The sequence below is a fragment of the Cryptomeria japonica genome, chromosome 8 (genome assembly GCF_030272615.1).
Source record: "Cryptomeria japonica chromosome 8, Sugi_1.0, whole genome shotgun sequence".
Classification (NCBI taxonomy): domain Eukaryota; kingdom Viridiplantae; phylum Streptophyta; class Pinopsida; order Cupressales; family Cupressaceae; genus Cryptomeria; species Cryptomeria japonica.
Window position 1 is genome coordinate 599,190,450 of NC_081412.1, and position 17,301 is coordinate 599,207,750.

Here is a 17,301-nt window from a genome sequence, read left to right on the forward strand (position 1 = left end):
GCCAAGAACAACCGCAACACACTACACCAAAAACATCGCATAACACGAGAATCATTATCAGTTCAGCAAAATCACCAAATAATCGCACAATGATCAATGCAGATCATAAAAAAAATAGGACACAATTAGAAAACACCAACAAGCACGTTAGAATCATCAATAATAGCTACACCAACACCACTTACCAAATCTTCATCGATCAATATTTGAAAAATTGAACACAACCAATCAACAAATGTCACGAAGAAAGATATCTTGCGGAGCACCAAATCATAATCCATCCTAAATGAAGATGCATAAAACCATCCCAAACAATCTCCCAAAATCTTAGCTCAAGTTCTAATCACACCGAAATATACCGGAGGAAATATTGTATTGGGCAAAGCATTGATCAACAAAACAAAACTGCAAACCAGATCATAAGTTCTTCCCAATCTACACACACCGGAACAATTCACAGGAATATGTTGACATCAATGACAACAACATATCCTAACATCAACAATGTCAAACAATCTCTCCAATATCCAACAAGTGCATCTGTTATTGATGATTCCAACGTGCTTATTGGTGTTTCCTAATTGTGTCCTATTTGTTTTGATGATCCACATTGATTGTTGTGCGAGTTTTTGGTGATTTTGCTAAATCGGTGGTGATTTTTGTATTATGTGGTATTTCTGGTGGTGTAGCGTGTTGCAATTGTTCTTGGCGTGATTTTCGGTGGAGTTGACATTTGGGAATTTGAATTAGGTCCATGTTATGTCATGTAAATCATTATATTGGTCTGGTGGTCGATCTTTGTATCATGTGATGTAATTTGGTAATTGTGAGTTTAGGGTTTAGCCAATCTTGTTACCAAGGTTGATGAAATATATAAATAGGTACTATATTCATGTAATTTAGGTGTAGAGGGTGTGTCTTAATTATTAGAGAGTGATGTATGTGCGAGCAAGTAATTCATCCTTTGACATTGTGATTGAGGTGAGATTGGTGTTGCAGAGCAAACAATTGTGCTTAACTGTAACTATAATCAGGCATTTGGAGATGCTATTCTTTCAGTTCATTTCTTCTGAATTGTAGTTCGAATCTTGTTGTAAGTCAGTGAGACTTCCCTGAGGGTTGTAGCCTTCTGGGTCATTGTATTTGAGCATTAAGCTCTAGGCAGTGTGCCTGAATGCATGTGCGTTCCCCATTGTAATATTTTCACATACTACTGTAGAGTATCATCTTACTGTGAGTAGGTTCCCACCATGGTTTTTCCCTTAACTGGGTTTTCCACATCAAAAATCTTGGTGTTGTGTGTTGTGCTATCAATTTTCTTATCTTTATTATTGTTGCAGTTTATCAGATCTGTTTTTATAGTTAAGTTTGTAGATCTGGTGAAAACTGATTCACCCCTCCCTCTCAGTTTTCCTCTTCTTTGCTGCTAACATTTACTTTTTACAAAACTATATTCAAACAATTTTTAAAATTTTATAAAAATTACAAACATAAAATATACAAAAGAATATACATTTTATTAGTTTACATCATTTCAAAATTCAAATTATATATTTCACTTTCTATTTATTCAATTTAAAAAGTTGAATCAGCATTGGCCATTTCCTTTATAAAAGTGTGACGTGCAGCGTTGTATTTTTACCCTTTACTGTTTTTTCCTCCCTCTTTCAAATGCAAGCTGACCACATTAGCTCAACCATACACCAAATACATTGACACCTGCCACTTACATATGACCATCGAATCTCCATGAAAATGCTTGCCAAAAATACACTTTCCAAAGCTATAAAGGCAACTTCCCCACGTCACCTCACACCCTGCGATGCATGCATCAAATTGTAAACAACCAAACCACCCACATCACCTCACACCCTGCGCCGAGCGCATCAAACTGTAAATAGGCATACACATCAACAAGCATCAATCACCCAAAAACGACTGCCAATTTTGAGAGCTATTAAGGCAACCTACCCATGTCACTTCAAGCCCTACAATGGATGCATTGACAGGTCCTACTTGTAAGCATCGACCAACGAGAAACCATGATGACCAACTTTCCATAAAACGTGATCGAAAATCACTTTCCCTGAATGGCTGACAACGTTCTGACCAAAAACCCTTGCATCGACAACTCCCACTTGCAAGCATTGATCAACGTGAAACCATGATGACCAACTTCTTGCAAAATGTGACCGAAAATCACTTTCCCGGGATAGCTGACAACTTTCCGGCCAAAAACCCTACACTAAAAGCCTATCGACTTCAATACAATTTCCTTAGTTATTTGTGGTAGTTGTTATTATTTGTAATCTTTCTTTTATTCTTTCTCTATATATAAAACTATCCTTCTACGGGGACTAATAATTACCCTCGAGATTACTAGTGTTTGTTTATTTCCCTTGATTATATATGAGATTATTCAGGTTTATTTATTCACTTAGTTATTCCCAAGCCTATTTTCCTTTGATTATTTCCAATAATTTTAGAGTGTATTTATTTTCCTTTGAATATTCCCAAGAATATTATAGAGTTTATTTATTTTCCCTATATTATTTCCTAGAATATTAGGGTAATGTCCAACTAACTTGTTATACTTGAGATCATAGTTGAACTACTTGTCAAAAGGAAAAATTCACTAGCACCTGCAAAAAAAACTTGACAACTTAAAATTTTTCTTAAATTCAATTGGAAATACATTTTTTTTTACAAAATTCAATGAGGAGATGCATCCAATGAATCAATAAATGACACAAAAGAAACAAACCGAGTCTAAGATATATTTGATTGATTTAAATGCAAATTGGGTACAAAATGACATCCTTATGTGGAATGTTGATGGCTGATTGTCTAAAACAAAATGAAATAGCAAATTATTTTTATAAAACTAAAAGTAAATACTATGTCAAAACATTTTACATCTTCCTCTTTGTAGCTCTAGTGAAAACTAGGGGAGAAGTAGAACTAGAGGGTCTAATCCTTAGAGTTCGATGTGGCTCCTCCACCTCGCCAAAATGAGGTTGGGGGTAGCACCCCTCACAAGGGTTTGGGGGCGAGAGAGAGAAGGTAGAGAGAGGTCTAGATCTTGGGGGAGAGAGGAGAGAGTGAGACAAAGAGTGGTATAGAGAGTGGATGCAGGAAGAGTGATAGGGAGATAGATATGTCTAGATTTTGGGGTGGATAAAGTGAGTGAGATAGAGAGAGAGTGAGAATGCTGATAGAAGCCTACTGATTACTGAAATTTGACTATTTGAAATTTCAAAGGATCTTCTAAAACCTATAATTTGCATTATGATTCCTAGAGATCTTAAATCACTCTCAAACATCTTGCTAATATATAAATGAAATATAAATTTTCCTTTCTTATACTTAAATGTTATATTTCATGTATATATTTTGATGAAGAGAATGTGACTGACATGAAAAAAAATTAGATAAAATTTTGACGAGTTTAAACCTCTTTAAATTTTATGCAACTGAGTTTTTGTCAAAGACTTGCTGAGTTAATTGTGAAAAACTTGGCAATTTTTTTTTCAAAAAATCTACAAGTTTTTGTGTGAGTTAATAATGTAAATACTCATTGAGCTAAAAAAACTCGACGAGTCTTCCATCTATATTCGAAATTGCTAAGGTTTATTTATTTTCCTTTAATTATTTTTGAGAAGATTAAGATTTATTTATTTTTTCTTAGTTATTTTCAAGTTTTTGTTCCTTTGATTATTCCCAAAAATATTAAAATTTATTTATTTTCCCTAAATTATTTTTGAGAATTTTAGAAATTATTTTTTTCCCTTTGAATATTAGAATTTATTTATTGTCCCTAAATTATTCCCGAGAATATTAGGGTAATCTCCAATTAACTAGTTTCGGATATAGCTCTCTACCTTGCCTTTCGAGTGGGATGTTTATTTAGAAGAAGACTATTCGGCTGATTGTCAACGTTTAGGGTTTTTATCTAAGCTATTGAGTAAGCCCTAAGGCGGCTAGAATTAGGGTTCTAATATGTAAAAATAAACGTGGCGGCCGTTTTCTTTTTCTGAGGAGAACCTTGTAGCAGTAGTTTTTTACCGCAGCCTTCTAAAATGGTGAAATCATCAGGTAAATAACATCACCTAGTGCCATCTAATATGAATTAATGGATTTTATTTTTTAGAATAAATAGTATGTTACAGTTTTGGTATTTTATTATAAGTAGCTGCTTGTTGATGGTTTAATTGACAGATGTTGCAAATGTGTTTCACAAAGTTCGATGGAAAATTTTCTTCAAATTTTGCAATTAGAATGGACGGAATTGGAAAGATCGGTGAGTATAATTTAAGAACTGAAAAAATATTTTGAAATTAGCTCACGAGAATGGATCAATTTGGAAAATATATTTAAGTAAAATTATAGGACATAATTAAAAAAGATATGTTTAATAGATTAAAAGAATGGCATGGCGTTGGAAAGATTGTTAGGGAAAATTATAGAGGTCCTCCAATGGATCTGAAGGACGCACCTATTCCTGATTTTTTTAAAAAGAAAGTCCAAGTTTGAAAAATTGTTAAATAAAACTATAGGGGAACGGAATTTTGAAGACGGTTAAGAAAAAAATTGTGTAGTCAGAAAAAAAAGTTGGTTTTGAATTTATGCGAGTGGAATTAGTTGAATTAGTAAGATTGGCTAGGAAAATCATAGGAGAACGGAATCGGAAAGATCTGCGAGCGAAATTATGGAATATGATTTTTTAATTGTTCAAATTTTAGGGATTGGGTTGAAATGATAAGATTGACATGTAAAATCATATGAGAGTGGGATTGGGAGGATATGCAAGCGAAATTATAGAGTATTGTTTATGAGGTTAAAATTTTTAGGGGAATTAGTTGAAATAGTAAGATCGGCAAATAAACCATATGAAAATGGAGTTGGAAAGATCTGCAAGTGAAATCATGAAATATCGTCTTTGAATTGTTTGATTTTCTTAAGTAAAATAATTTTACAAGGTCATAGAATGCTGGAAAGTGTATTTGAATTGTTAAGATTTGTAAAGTAAAAATGCTTATGGGTGGAGATTACATTGGGAAAAATTGGGTACTCTATTGTAAAAATACAGCTAATTATAAAGAATGAGTGAGTGGAGATTGAAAGGTAGTCGTTGTATTTGAATTTTTAAAATCTGTAATCTAGTCTGAGTTACTGGAGATGCACTTGGAGAGATTGGTAAGTGAACTCAAGAAGAGAAGTTTTTAAAATCTGTTAGTATAAATACAGCTAATAAGAAAAAGAAATTGTTAAAATCTGTAAAATAAAATGCATTTAATTATAAAAAAAGACTTAAGTGTATGAGAGCCTAAGGTTGCAATACTGGAAGCTCTGAGTTTGTGTATATGGTATGTTGAACTAATGCATGCTAATCCTTCCTCCTTGTTTGTGAAGGAGAATGCTTCATTCAAAAACTTTCTGGTCTGGCTGTGATGGCTTTTGTTGGAAGGGTCTCCAGAGATTCAGTCCAAAGATTCTCTTGTGATACCAGTTTAGTTGGTTTCTATTGGAAACAGTGGATCACAGATATTGGGTGTTTTGTAATGACTGTTGGATAGGTTTCCTCTCTTAGGGAGGATGATATCTATGCATTTTATTCTTAGCGGGCAGGAGAAGGAGGCTACCCATTATTTTGATTTTTTTTTTAAAGAATGACATGCTATGAGTATGAACATCTTATTTTTTGTTTCACTTGATTTTCTTCTTTCAGTTAATTCTCAGTATTAAAGATACAGCACAAAAGAATAACAAAAGCTCAATAAAATATTAGATTTTTGGCCTACTTGTCTTCTTGTGTAATTTCTGACATTGCAGGAAAAATTACAGAGGTTTTCAGTATCATTTGGGGCAAGATTGCTGCACAAATTCAAGGAGTAATTACTTCTAAGTGAGGCGCTTGGGTCATTGGGAGGCTTTGGTTTTATTCCAAAGTAGGGTTAGGGTTTAAAGAGAGCAGAATCCTTTTCTCATTTTCTTTGCTTTCTTTTGTTTCTTTCTTGCTTGCCGCTTTTACCTTCTTAAGTGGTGCTCCTTCTTTCATTCAGTTTCCTTACCATTGGGAGATTCTGCATATATTTATTTTGCCTTTACATTTTAGTGTATTTGTTTAAAGGCCCAAAACATAAATCTGTAGCACCATCATTCATAACTAAATCGTGTATCCATGCTTGATTCAAATAATTTAGGATGGAAGTTGTGGGTTTATTAGGTATCAGTATGGCAAAAATATTTTGGGGGTTGGGTATGTCAGAAAACATATAAAAATCAGATGTATACATTTGCAAACTGGTATTTTGATTTACTGACCAGATACATATTTATCAAACTCTACTATCATAACTGATATTCATTAATATTAAAATAATAATTAATAATTGATGTTAAGTGGGTCATATAGGTCTTAATCAAAACCAACATCATTATTAACAGTAAATGTTATAAATATTTAATAGGCAGATCAGATCAATCGTATACTATATATACAATTAAGTTGCATCTAAAATAAAGGGGATTTTAGTAAGTGGGTGTTGCTGTTGAATGCTACAACATTATAGTAGTTTTTTTGACATAGGAAATGGAGAGTTCAAAGATTACGACTCTGTTTCCACCCATCATACATAGTCAACTCGGTGAAGTAGAGAGGATGGACACGGTCTCTTATTTTTCTTGCCCCTTAGCCATCAATCAAAGGTAACATAAGTAAGGAGAGTAATCACATCTTGAATGGGGTGTGCCATGTCATCCAAAGACCAAAACTCAAAGTCTACACTCTTCTTGACTGCTACATAAAAATGAAATTTTTATGGCATGCTTGCAATTGTTTGACAAATGATACACCAGATTAGAGAAGGATAAAGCATTTATCTTTGCCATATGCATACATTGTTTTTTATAAGCTTCAACCGAGAGCGCAAGAGAAGATGTTAATAAAAGCTATTGTGAGACGACACAACACAAGGGTTGCCAAACCTAGGGACTAATTGTTGTTGTCTTCCAACAATCTGCTGTGTATATTCGATGCTAATTAGAGGAGAATCGATCTCCCTCTATACCCTAGCGAAGATGCTTCTTAATCAAAGGTCGGCACCCTTCAAACCAAGACGACTCTTCATTAAGGGTGGTGGTGATTCATTAAGTCGGCTCACTTAATAATATAAAAGGAATAATCGCAAGATACAAATAAGCAAATCCGAAAGGCTTATTGCTTATTTGGATAACGTCTATTGCCAAAGGATTACTTCCACAGCTATATACGACAACACTGCTTCTTAGCTAGGGAGGAATCCTTCCTGATATCTGAGTCATGGAGTGACATCCACCATGGCTACTCCCAGAGGGTGGAACAAAGTTCATCACGGAGGCACTCAACGTGATGACATCCATCATGGCTACACACATGTATGGAAATGAATATGAACACAAGTGACCATCACGGAGTCACTCAATGTGATGTCGTCATCTCATCATGACGGTCACCATGGCTACTCCCAGAGGGTGAACAAACACAAGTGATGTTGTCATGGAGTCTCTCAACAGGACATCCACCTTGGCTACTCCCAGAGGGTGGAACAAGGGCTTTCACCTGAAACTTCTCTCTCACAGAGAAGAATGCATGAACAAGGGCTTGCACCTTGAACTTCTCTCTCACAGAGAAGAATGTATTAATAAGGGCCTACACCTCAAACTTCTCTCTCACAAAGAAGAATGCATCAACAAGGGCTTGGACCTCAAACTTCTCTCTCACAGAGAAGAATGCATTAACAAGGGCTTGCACCTCAAACTTCTCTCTCACAGAGAAGAATGCATTAACAAGGGCTTGCACCTCAAACTTCTCTCTCACAAAGAAGAATGCATAAAAGTACATCTCAAGGAATCATTGATGCTGAGACTCCCTCTCAGCAAGGGCTTCAAGTACTAGTATCAACCTCCTAACCTTCTCGTCCAAGGTTGCCTTTGTTGATTTGTTAGACTCCCTTTGAATCTCCAAGTACTTGCATCAACCTTCTGACCTCCTTGTCCAAGGTTGCCTCTGTTGGTTTGTCAAACTCCCTCTGGACCCTCAAGCACCAAACATACTTCATGGGATGACTAGACTCCCTGAGCTAGTTTCATGATCATCCTCCCAATCTTCAACTGCATTGGCCCCTGGCCTATGTGTACATGACCTCATTGGTGAAGTCTATTCCATGTACATCTATTGTTGCACAGGTATTTGACTTTGCCAATTGACATGTCCAGCGAGAGCATCAATACTGAGAAGCAACTTTGATGATAAAGCATTGTAAAATGCATGCCACGATGAAGTGGAAGAAGTCGACAATGAGGCTCAGAGCTTGAATAAGATGTCGATTCAAGCAGTTACAAAGCTCTCCACAAACTTTGCACAATATCGCTAGTTGGCGAAGACTATACCCAACATAGGGACCGTCAATGACAAATGTTCCCAGTCAGAGACAACATACAAATGAAGTCAACAATGCTAGATCAATTTCCTTTGCGGCCTTCTAAGATGCATCCTTTACTGTCACTGCCAAGTGCTAGTCTGTGCAAAACTCAACGAATGAGATGATTGACAACACATCATGTGATTATTGCTCAAAGCTCGCAGCCTTCACAAATTCAATGAATGATTGTAAATGCCCATTGAGGATAATTACCGGCTGTAGATAAATGCATCACAAAATAAAATCAAATGCCAATGCGCTGCTATAGAGAATTGCCAATGTTCAATGCCACATAAAACTGAAAAATGGCCATTCGGGCTCTTTGTCAAGATAATGCCGATATAGATGGATTTACAACCACCAACAATCCTTACTTATCTATGCATCAAGGTCGATTGAGTTATTGATTATTAATAGATTGGCTGATACAATTATTAGAATATTTAATTATATTTTAGTCATCTATATTTAGTTCCTTGTTTAATGGTCATTTAGCTTTTTAGTTAATTAGCTTTGAAGCTTTATTTAGCATTTAGCTTTTTCTTTTTAATTAATTAGCTTTTAAGCTTTATTTAGCATTTAGCTTTTTCTGTTTAGTTAATTAGCTTTTAGCTCTTTAATCTTTTACTTTAACGTTATGTTCTAATTATAGACCATTGTCTTGTAACCTCTATATATACGTGTGTATATCGCTCAATGTAATCATCTGATTATTGAATCATTCATTCAATTTATTTTTCATGGTATCAGAGCATGGAAATTAAAAATTTTGAAAATTTTTGTTATTAAAATTTTTCAAAGTTTTTATTGAAGAGATTTTTTTTTAAAACTGTAAAGCAGATTTTTTTCTCTTCCTGGGCAGTTTATTTTTTTTGCAGGTTGAAAATTTTCCTAGGTTTCTGCAATTTTCGACTAGGGTTTTGACCCTTCAGTTCAAGTTGAAATTTTATTTTGGTTGCAGATTCTTGGTGGGTTTTTGGAGACCTCAACTGGGTCGTCGTTAGATTTTTTGGGTGCATCGTTTTTCGTGCCTCGATTTTTGTGCTAGCAAATTTGCCTTGGAATTTAAAAACAGTTTACAATTTTTGCTATTTCTGTGGACGTTGGGATTTTTGCTGTTTTTTTAGGCACCATTTATGCTGTTTTAAGTGCAAAAACATTTTAATTTTTGGGTTTATTTTAAACCTCGAAATTCGTGCCTTGGAATTTGTGCTAGAATTCTCCTATAGGGTTTCAGTTTTTTCAACAGTTGCTTCTATTCTGATTTTTAAAAAATCAGATTCTTCTGTCTCTTGCTTTCACTTAGTTGACCTTGATCAACCTCGATTTCTGTAATGGCATCATTAACCAACATCATGTTGGAACACAGTCAAAAGTTCAACGGCCGCAATTACAACACTTGGAAACAACGTATGCTTACCATCTTTGAGTATCGTTGCCTTGATCAGCTTGTTTTGGGCAAGGAATCTCGTCCTACAGCAGTAGGTGATGATCAAGACAAACATGATGTGAAGAATCGAGAGGCTGTCATGCTTATCAAACTCTCCGTCACAGATGATCAACTCCCACAGGTGCCTTCAGGTAAAACAACAAAAGAGATTTGGGATCTTTTGAAGGATCTTCATGAAACGTCCGACAAGAGCCGAGCTTTCTTTCTAAAGAATATGTTGTTATCTATCATGATGGATGAGAAGTCATCTATCTAGGCACATCTTATGAAGATCAAGGACATCCGTGATTAGTTAGAAGCTATAGGCCGAACCATGGTGGAAGAGGGTATGGTAGTGATCACGCTGAAAAGCCTTCCCAGATCCTACGAGCATTTCATTGATATGCTCAATATCTCCTCTACTAGTGTTGATTTGAAGTTTCCTGATCCTTGCAACAAGCTGCTACAATAGGATTGATGGAAGTAGCAATTTGGAAGCAGCGCTAGTTCATCCATTGAACAGGGTTTCACAGCCTCAGCTTCGCATAAGTACAAGGGTAAAGCTCCGTCCTTCCAGCAGAAAGGACAAGGTCAAGGTCAACCTCAGCAGTCTACCAAAAAGAAGAGCTTACAGTGTTCCTACTGTCATATATATGGCCATTTGGTGAAAGATTGTCGGAAATTGATAGCATCCTAGCAATCCAAACAGGGAGTGTCCAAGCAGAAAGCCAATTCTGCCACGCATCCTGATCAAAATGAATCTGCCCTCTATGCATTCATGGCCCAAACCTCCTCTGATGATATTCAATCATCAGCCTCGTACATTGACTTTGGAGCCTCTCGACATTTCACACATCGTCGAGATTGGTTTACAGAGTACATGCCTTTCACTGATTCAATGATCTTTGGTGGAGGCGAAGAGTATACTGTTGTCGACAAGGGCAACGTTTAGATTTCATCTGGTGGGAGGGATTTAATATTCCTCAATGTATACTTTGTACATGGTATGAAGCTCAATCTACTGTCAGTTAGTCGGATTATGCAGCATTCACCACAGCTGGATGTCGTCTTCGGGTTGCACAAGTGCAACATTGTTGACAGGGAGACTCGCACTACAGTTGTAGTTGGTATTGAGGATCATGGTCTTTATAGACTTGTTGATTCTACTCGTTCTCAGGAGCTCGCCATGGCAGCTAGGAGTACTTCCATTAGCACTCTTTGGCATCAACGATATGGGCATCTCAATGTCCACTATCTCTCTCAGTTGGTTCGAGAGGATCTAGTCGTAGGATTACCTGAGATTCAAACTCAGAATCATGGAGTTTGCGGAGCGTGTCAAGCTAGAAAGCAGCATAGGACTCCGTTTTCAGATGGAGACACTTGGAGAGCATCCAAGGTCTTGCAACTCGTTCATGCAGACATCTGTGGTCCCATGAACACTCCACAAGTCACTGGATGTAGGTATTTTCTATTATTTGTTGATGATTTCAACAGACGCATGTGGGTTTATTTTCTTAAGCAGAAATCAGAGGTGTTCACCATGTTTCAAACGTTTAAGGCCTTAGTGGAAAAAGAGTCTAGCTGTCAGATAGTCACTCTTCGGTCCGACAATGGAGGGGAATTTTGTTCCACAAAGTTCACCAACTTTTGTGCATCACATGGCATTAAGCATCAGCTTACCACACCTTACACCCCATAGCAGAACGGTGTTGTTGAGCGCAGGAACCGTACAGTCACTGAGATGGCTCGGTCTATGTTGGAGCATAGAAATGTTCCAAAACACTTTTGGGCGGAAGTGGTCTTCACTGCAGTCTACCTTTTGAACCGGTCTCCCACAAAGGCCGTTAAGAAGATGACTCCAGAGGAAGCTTGGTCTGGCAGGAAGCCCAAAATCAGTCATTTGAAAGTTTTTGGCTTTACAGCTTATGTTTGGATTCTAGATGCCACGCGCACCAAACTGGATCCAAAGAGTCAAAAATTGATGTTCACCGGCTACAGCGACAACCACAAGGCATATCGGCTGGTTGATATAGACACTAATCACCTCATATTCAGTCGAGATGTAGTATTTGATGAAGAAAGAGGGCCTTTTCAGCCTTCCTCTCTTGATTTGAGCACTGAGGATCACCCTCCAAAGGCTGTAAGTATGGGTGTTCATCTTCCCTTAGCTCCACTTGATGGGAGGGATATAGTTGACTCTGAAGTTGTGGGGTCTCCCAGGCATGACATTGCACCCCCCGACTTTCCTCAAGATCTTCTCGATCCACATCCAGAGAAGCTTGCTCCAGATATTCAAGGCACTCTTCATCCTGCAACAGATGTTGGTACTTCTACTCTCCGACCTAAGTGGTGGGCCAAGACCATTGGTGATCTTCATGATGATGAGCTCATTGAGGGTAGATCCGTTAGAGGTAAGAGCCAACAACACAGTTAATTTTGCTCTTATGGCCAACCTTCACAGTATTTATGAGCCTCAAACACATACTGAGGCTAACGGTGTACCTGAATGGGAAAAGGCTATGGCAGCGGAGCAACATAGTCTTCAGAAAAACAACACTTGGGTATTGTCCGATCTTCCTCCAGGAAAGAAGCCCATTGGCTGCAAATGGTTGTTTAAAGTCAAGTATAAAGCTGATGGAAGTCTTGATAAGTACAAGGCTCGGTTGGTGGCAAAAGGGTTTTCACAGAAGGAGGGCATCGATTATGAAGAGACATTTGCTCCCACAGCCAAGATGAGTACCATTAGGCTTGTCCTCACTCTCTCAGCTCAATTTGGATGGAAATTCCATCAAATGGACGTCAAGAGTGCCTTTCTCAATGGTGATTTGCAGGAAGAATTCTACATGACGCAGCCTCCAAGTTTCAAGGTTGCCGGTAAGGAACGCCAGGCATGTAGACTAGTCAAAGCACTCTATGGCCTCAAACAGGCTCCTGGTGCATGGTACATCTAAATTGATAAGTACTTGATTGATCAAGGCTTTTAGAGGAGTCCTTCAGATCCCAATTTGTATGTCAAACATGCTAGTGATGATATTCTATTTCTAGTAGTCAATGTTGATGATCTCATAATTACTGGCAATGCAGCACATCTGATCATGCAGGTCAAACAAAATTTGTGTCAGCATTTTGATATGATAGATTTGGGACTTATCCATTATTGTCTTGATGTAGAAGTTTGGTAGACTGATAGCCACATATTCATTTCTCAATCAAAGTATGCCAAGAGCCTACTAGATAAGTTTCGAATGCAAGATTGTAAACTTGCATCTACACCTATGGAGATAGGGCTCAAATTATCAGCCAAATCAGATTCACCTGTAGTGGATGAGTCTTCATTTAGGCAACTAGTGGGCAGCCTCATCTATCTCACTGCCACTAGACTTGACATCAGTTATGCTGTGAGCTATATTTCTCGCTTCATGTCAGCCCCAAAAGTTGAACATTGGGTTGCAGCGAAGCTTGTGCTTAGATATGTGAAGGGCACTCCTGATTTTGGCATTCTGTACAGCAGAAGCAAAGATCCTAGGCTAGTTGGTTTTACAAACTCAGATTGGGCAGGTTGTGTTGATGACAGAAAGTCAACTTCTGGGTATGTTTTCAGCTTGGGTATAGGTGCAGTCACATGGACCAGCAAGAAGCAACAGGCAATAGCTCTTTCCTCGACCGAAGCAAAGTATTGGAGAACTGTTAAGGCAGCATGTGAGACAATTTGGCTACGTAGGATGCTTGTAGACATGCAAATGTCTCAACCAAGACCTACTCCCTTGTTTTGTGATAATCAAGGGGTTCTAAAATTAGCCAAAAATCCAGTCTTCCATGAGCGGACAAAGCATGTGGAGCTTCATTGTCATTTCATCCACCAGCATGTTGAAGATGGATCAGTGATACTGCAGTACATTCCTACAAAAGATCAGACTGCAGATATCCTCACCAAGTCCTTGAGCCCGGCAAAGTTTCTCAAATTTAGAGGGCAGCTTGGTTGTGATAGATAGCATGACCATTAAGGGAGGGTATTAGAATATTTAATTATAGTTTAGTCACCTATATTTAGTTCCTTGTTTAATGGTCATTTAGCTTTTTAGTTAATTAGCTTTTAAGCTTTATTTAGCATTTAGCTTTTTCTTTTTAATTAATTAGCTTTTAAGCTTTATCTAGCATTTAGCTTTTTCTGTTTAGTTAATTAGCTTTTAAGCTTAATTTAGCTTTTAGCTCTTTAATCTTTTACTTTAACGTTATGTTCTAATTATAGAACATCGTCTTGTAACCTCTATATACGTGTGTATATCGTTCAATGTAATCATCCGATTATTGAATCATTCATTCAATTTATTTTTCAACAATGCTATTGCAACTTCAATTCAATAATATAGGGCTACGATAGGAATGCACAATATGATCTCCCGACCTCCGATGCAAGTTATACTGCTAGCCTTCAATGCCAAAGACGATTCAGTCCTCAAAATCGATACAACATTTTAATCGGCCTTCTGTTGTGCCTTCACTCGATGGCTTTGACTCTAGTCATGGAAAGAACAAGGTGGGAGGAGACCACAAATATGATCGTAAGGAGTTTAAACTGTCGATTGACCCAAAAACGATGCAAGCTCTGATACCATGTTGTTGTCGTCCAACGATCTGCTGTGTGTATGTTCGATGCTAATTAGAGGAGAATTGATCTCCCTATATACCCTAGTGAAGATGCTTCTTAATCAAAGGTCGACACCCTTCAAACCAAGACGACTCTTCGTTAAGGGTGGCGGTGATTCATTAAGTTGGCTCACTTAATAATATAAAAGGAATAATCGCAAGATACAAATAAGCAAAGCCGAAAGGCTAATTGCTTATTTGGATAATGTCTATTGCCAAAGGATTACTCCCACAGCTATATACGACAACACTGATAACCCCAACCAATGAAACAAATGCAAGGCCTTTTTCAAAGTGCAGTTGAAAATGAATTTTTAGGGTTTATGTCAACTAAAACACGTGGAAATTATTGCAAGTTTGTTAATGTCTAGAGGTATTCTACAATGAATATTTAAGATATCTATACTAGTAGAAGTACCCCAGAAAAATCTGGACCAAGATGGAATCACTTGTGTGTGTTAACTGATGATTCCAAATGAAATTTCCTATAAAAACACACCCTAGACGAAGTCGTAAATGTTTCATTACCTGCATCTGATTCCAAAATGTATCATGCTTAGTTTTTCTGCTGATTCAGTAACATAGATCGAATCAAAACTTATTACACTCGGCTTTTGTTCTTTTTCATTCTGCTTAAATGAACAAATTTATTTTTACCAACCAAAGTCTGAATGAGAACCTTTTTAAATATTACCGTCTTCAAGATCCATGCTATGATTTAATTGTAGTCATTCACCACCATATTTCCCTCCAATTGACAATATACCTTATTTTTTTTGGAGTCTGAAGTTTGAATAGATGTTTTTTGATTTCTTTTGATTAGTGTCCTTTAAGTTTTAATCATATGAAGGGTGAGCTATGTAGATTTTGGTTACATAATTTTTCAATTGCAACTGTTAGTATATTTGGTGAAAGGTAGCTTGGGTTCTTACGTTTTTCTCCAGTACTAATGCATTTCACAAGCTGTGCACTTTTAATTGTACTATAGTTGATAAGGTGGTGTATTATATGATTATGCTTATACATGGATTATTTTTCATCAATGTTGATAAGTGATAAATACAATTCAATCTTGGTCTTCTTGTTTTCATTTTGGGCATAGATAATGTGAAACTTCAGTTTTGTCATATTATTTCAGCATCCTAATACAATTTCATATTTTACTTGTTAACAGCTGGGACAAAGGAGCAACCGAACGAAATAATCGAGTTGATGAATATGGCAAGAACATTATAAGTTGAGGTTGCTTAAAATTTTAGATGGTTGGGCAAAACAACACTGGCTAGTGTTAGTTTTTTCAAAAGCTTCGGCAAAATTAAACTAGCTCTTGTTGGTTTTTCTAATGGCTTAGGAAAGACAACTTTAGCAATAGTTGCTTTTTCTAATGGCTTAGGAAAGACAACTTTAGCAATAGTTGGTGTTTCAATTCACATAGGAAAAACAACACTAGCTACAGTTGGTGTTTATAGGAGCTTAGGAAAAACAACACTCGCCACTATGGTACCTGCCAAATTAAATCTCAAAGATTACAACTACATCAGAGTTGAAGCTGGTGTCTCGAGAACACGAGAACATGGCATCTCACACAAGTTTTAGCTGAGGGATGCAGCAAATAACTAAATTAAATCTCAAAGATTACAACTACACCAGGGTTGAAGTGGCACACATTTCCTACTTGATTATTTATTGTTTAAAACTATGTGTTGTTTGAGAAACACATAAGATTTTTTTATTCCTCGTGTAGAATATTTTGCTACAACATATCCATTATGAAATATTTGTAAGAGGTGGAGAGTTTACATCTCTATCTGTGTGCTACACCTTATTCATGTAAAAATGATATAAATAAGAGGTGAAGTGTGTTGTCACATTATTCATTTTATTGATGAACAAGATGTAAATTTGATGTGGTTATTAGGAAAGTAAAATGAAATTACAAGACATATTTTATTGCCTTGTAGATAGTAACTATCTGTTCTCTGATCTAGCCAGTGCTGATCACGGTACTGTCATTCATAAGGGCAGAATAGAAGGGATATTAGACTTGCAAATCCTGGGTTAAATGTCAAATAAAGTTTTTATTTAAACATTATTTCGAAATTTGAAGTCTAATTATTTTTCATATAACATATTAAATTTTAATGCTTCCTTTATGGCAACCGGAGTGTACAGTAATTCTTAGCTGATTTTTTATTTGAAGTGTGATTAAAGTGAAACTATTTATTTTTTATTTGGAAATGTGAGTAAAGTGAAACAATCAGTCTTTATGGTCTTATTTAATTATTTTTTAAAGATTTAGTCTATTTGATAATGGAGGTAGAACTGTAGTCCTCAAATTATAACTTGATTAAAGGTCTTACAAAGCAGTTGTTTCAATAAGAACTTATCAATCTTATAAAATCTCCCTTTAGACTGGATGTACACGTTAATATAATTACAAGTGGCATAGTTCCTTTGAAATGAAGAGATGTGTTCTCAAATGCAAAAATCCTTAGCACCTTAAGTGCTCAGTGAATTTCAATCAAACATAAATTAAGATCATTCTTTTTAAATTGTATAGAATTGAAAATGAGTAGAGAGTATCGAGGCATTACATATTGAGAGGCTGCAACAGAAGTGTAAACAATTGCATAGCATGAGCCACCATTATAATTCCCTAAAAATGGGAGTGGACATATCTAATATTAATCTGACAACCCTGTCGACTGTACAGTGAACACTCTGTATCTACTGGAAATTTATCTAAAATCAAATATGACGTCG

At 36.5% G+C, this 17,301-nt stretch overlaps 1 long non-coding RNA gene across 1 annotated transcript; it reads left to right on the plus strand.

Moving 5' to 3' along the window:
- The first annotated feature begins 3,895 nt into the window (after positions 1-3,895).
- On the plus strand, positions 3,896-16,481 carry LOC131049316 (uncharacterized). Its single transcript, XR_009106710.2, has 3 exons — positions 3,896-4,095; positions 4,219-4,300; positions 15,713-16,481. It is a non-coding gene; the product is annotated as an uncharacterized LOC131049316 (long non-coding RNA).
- The last annotated feature ends 820 nt before the right edge of the window (positions 16,482-17,301 follow it).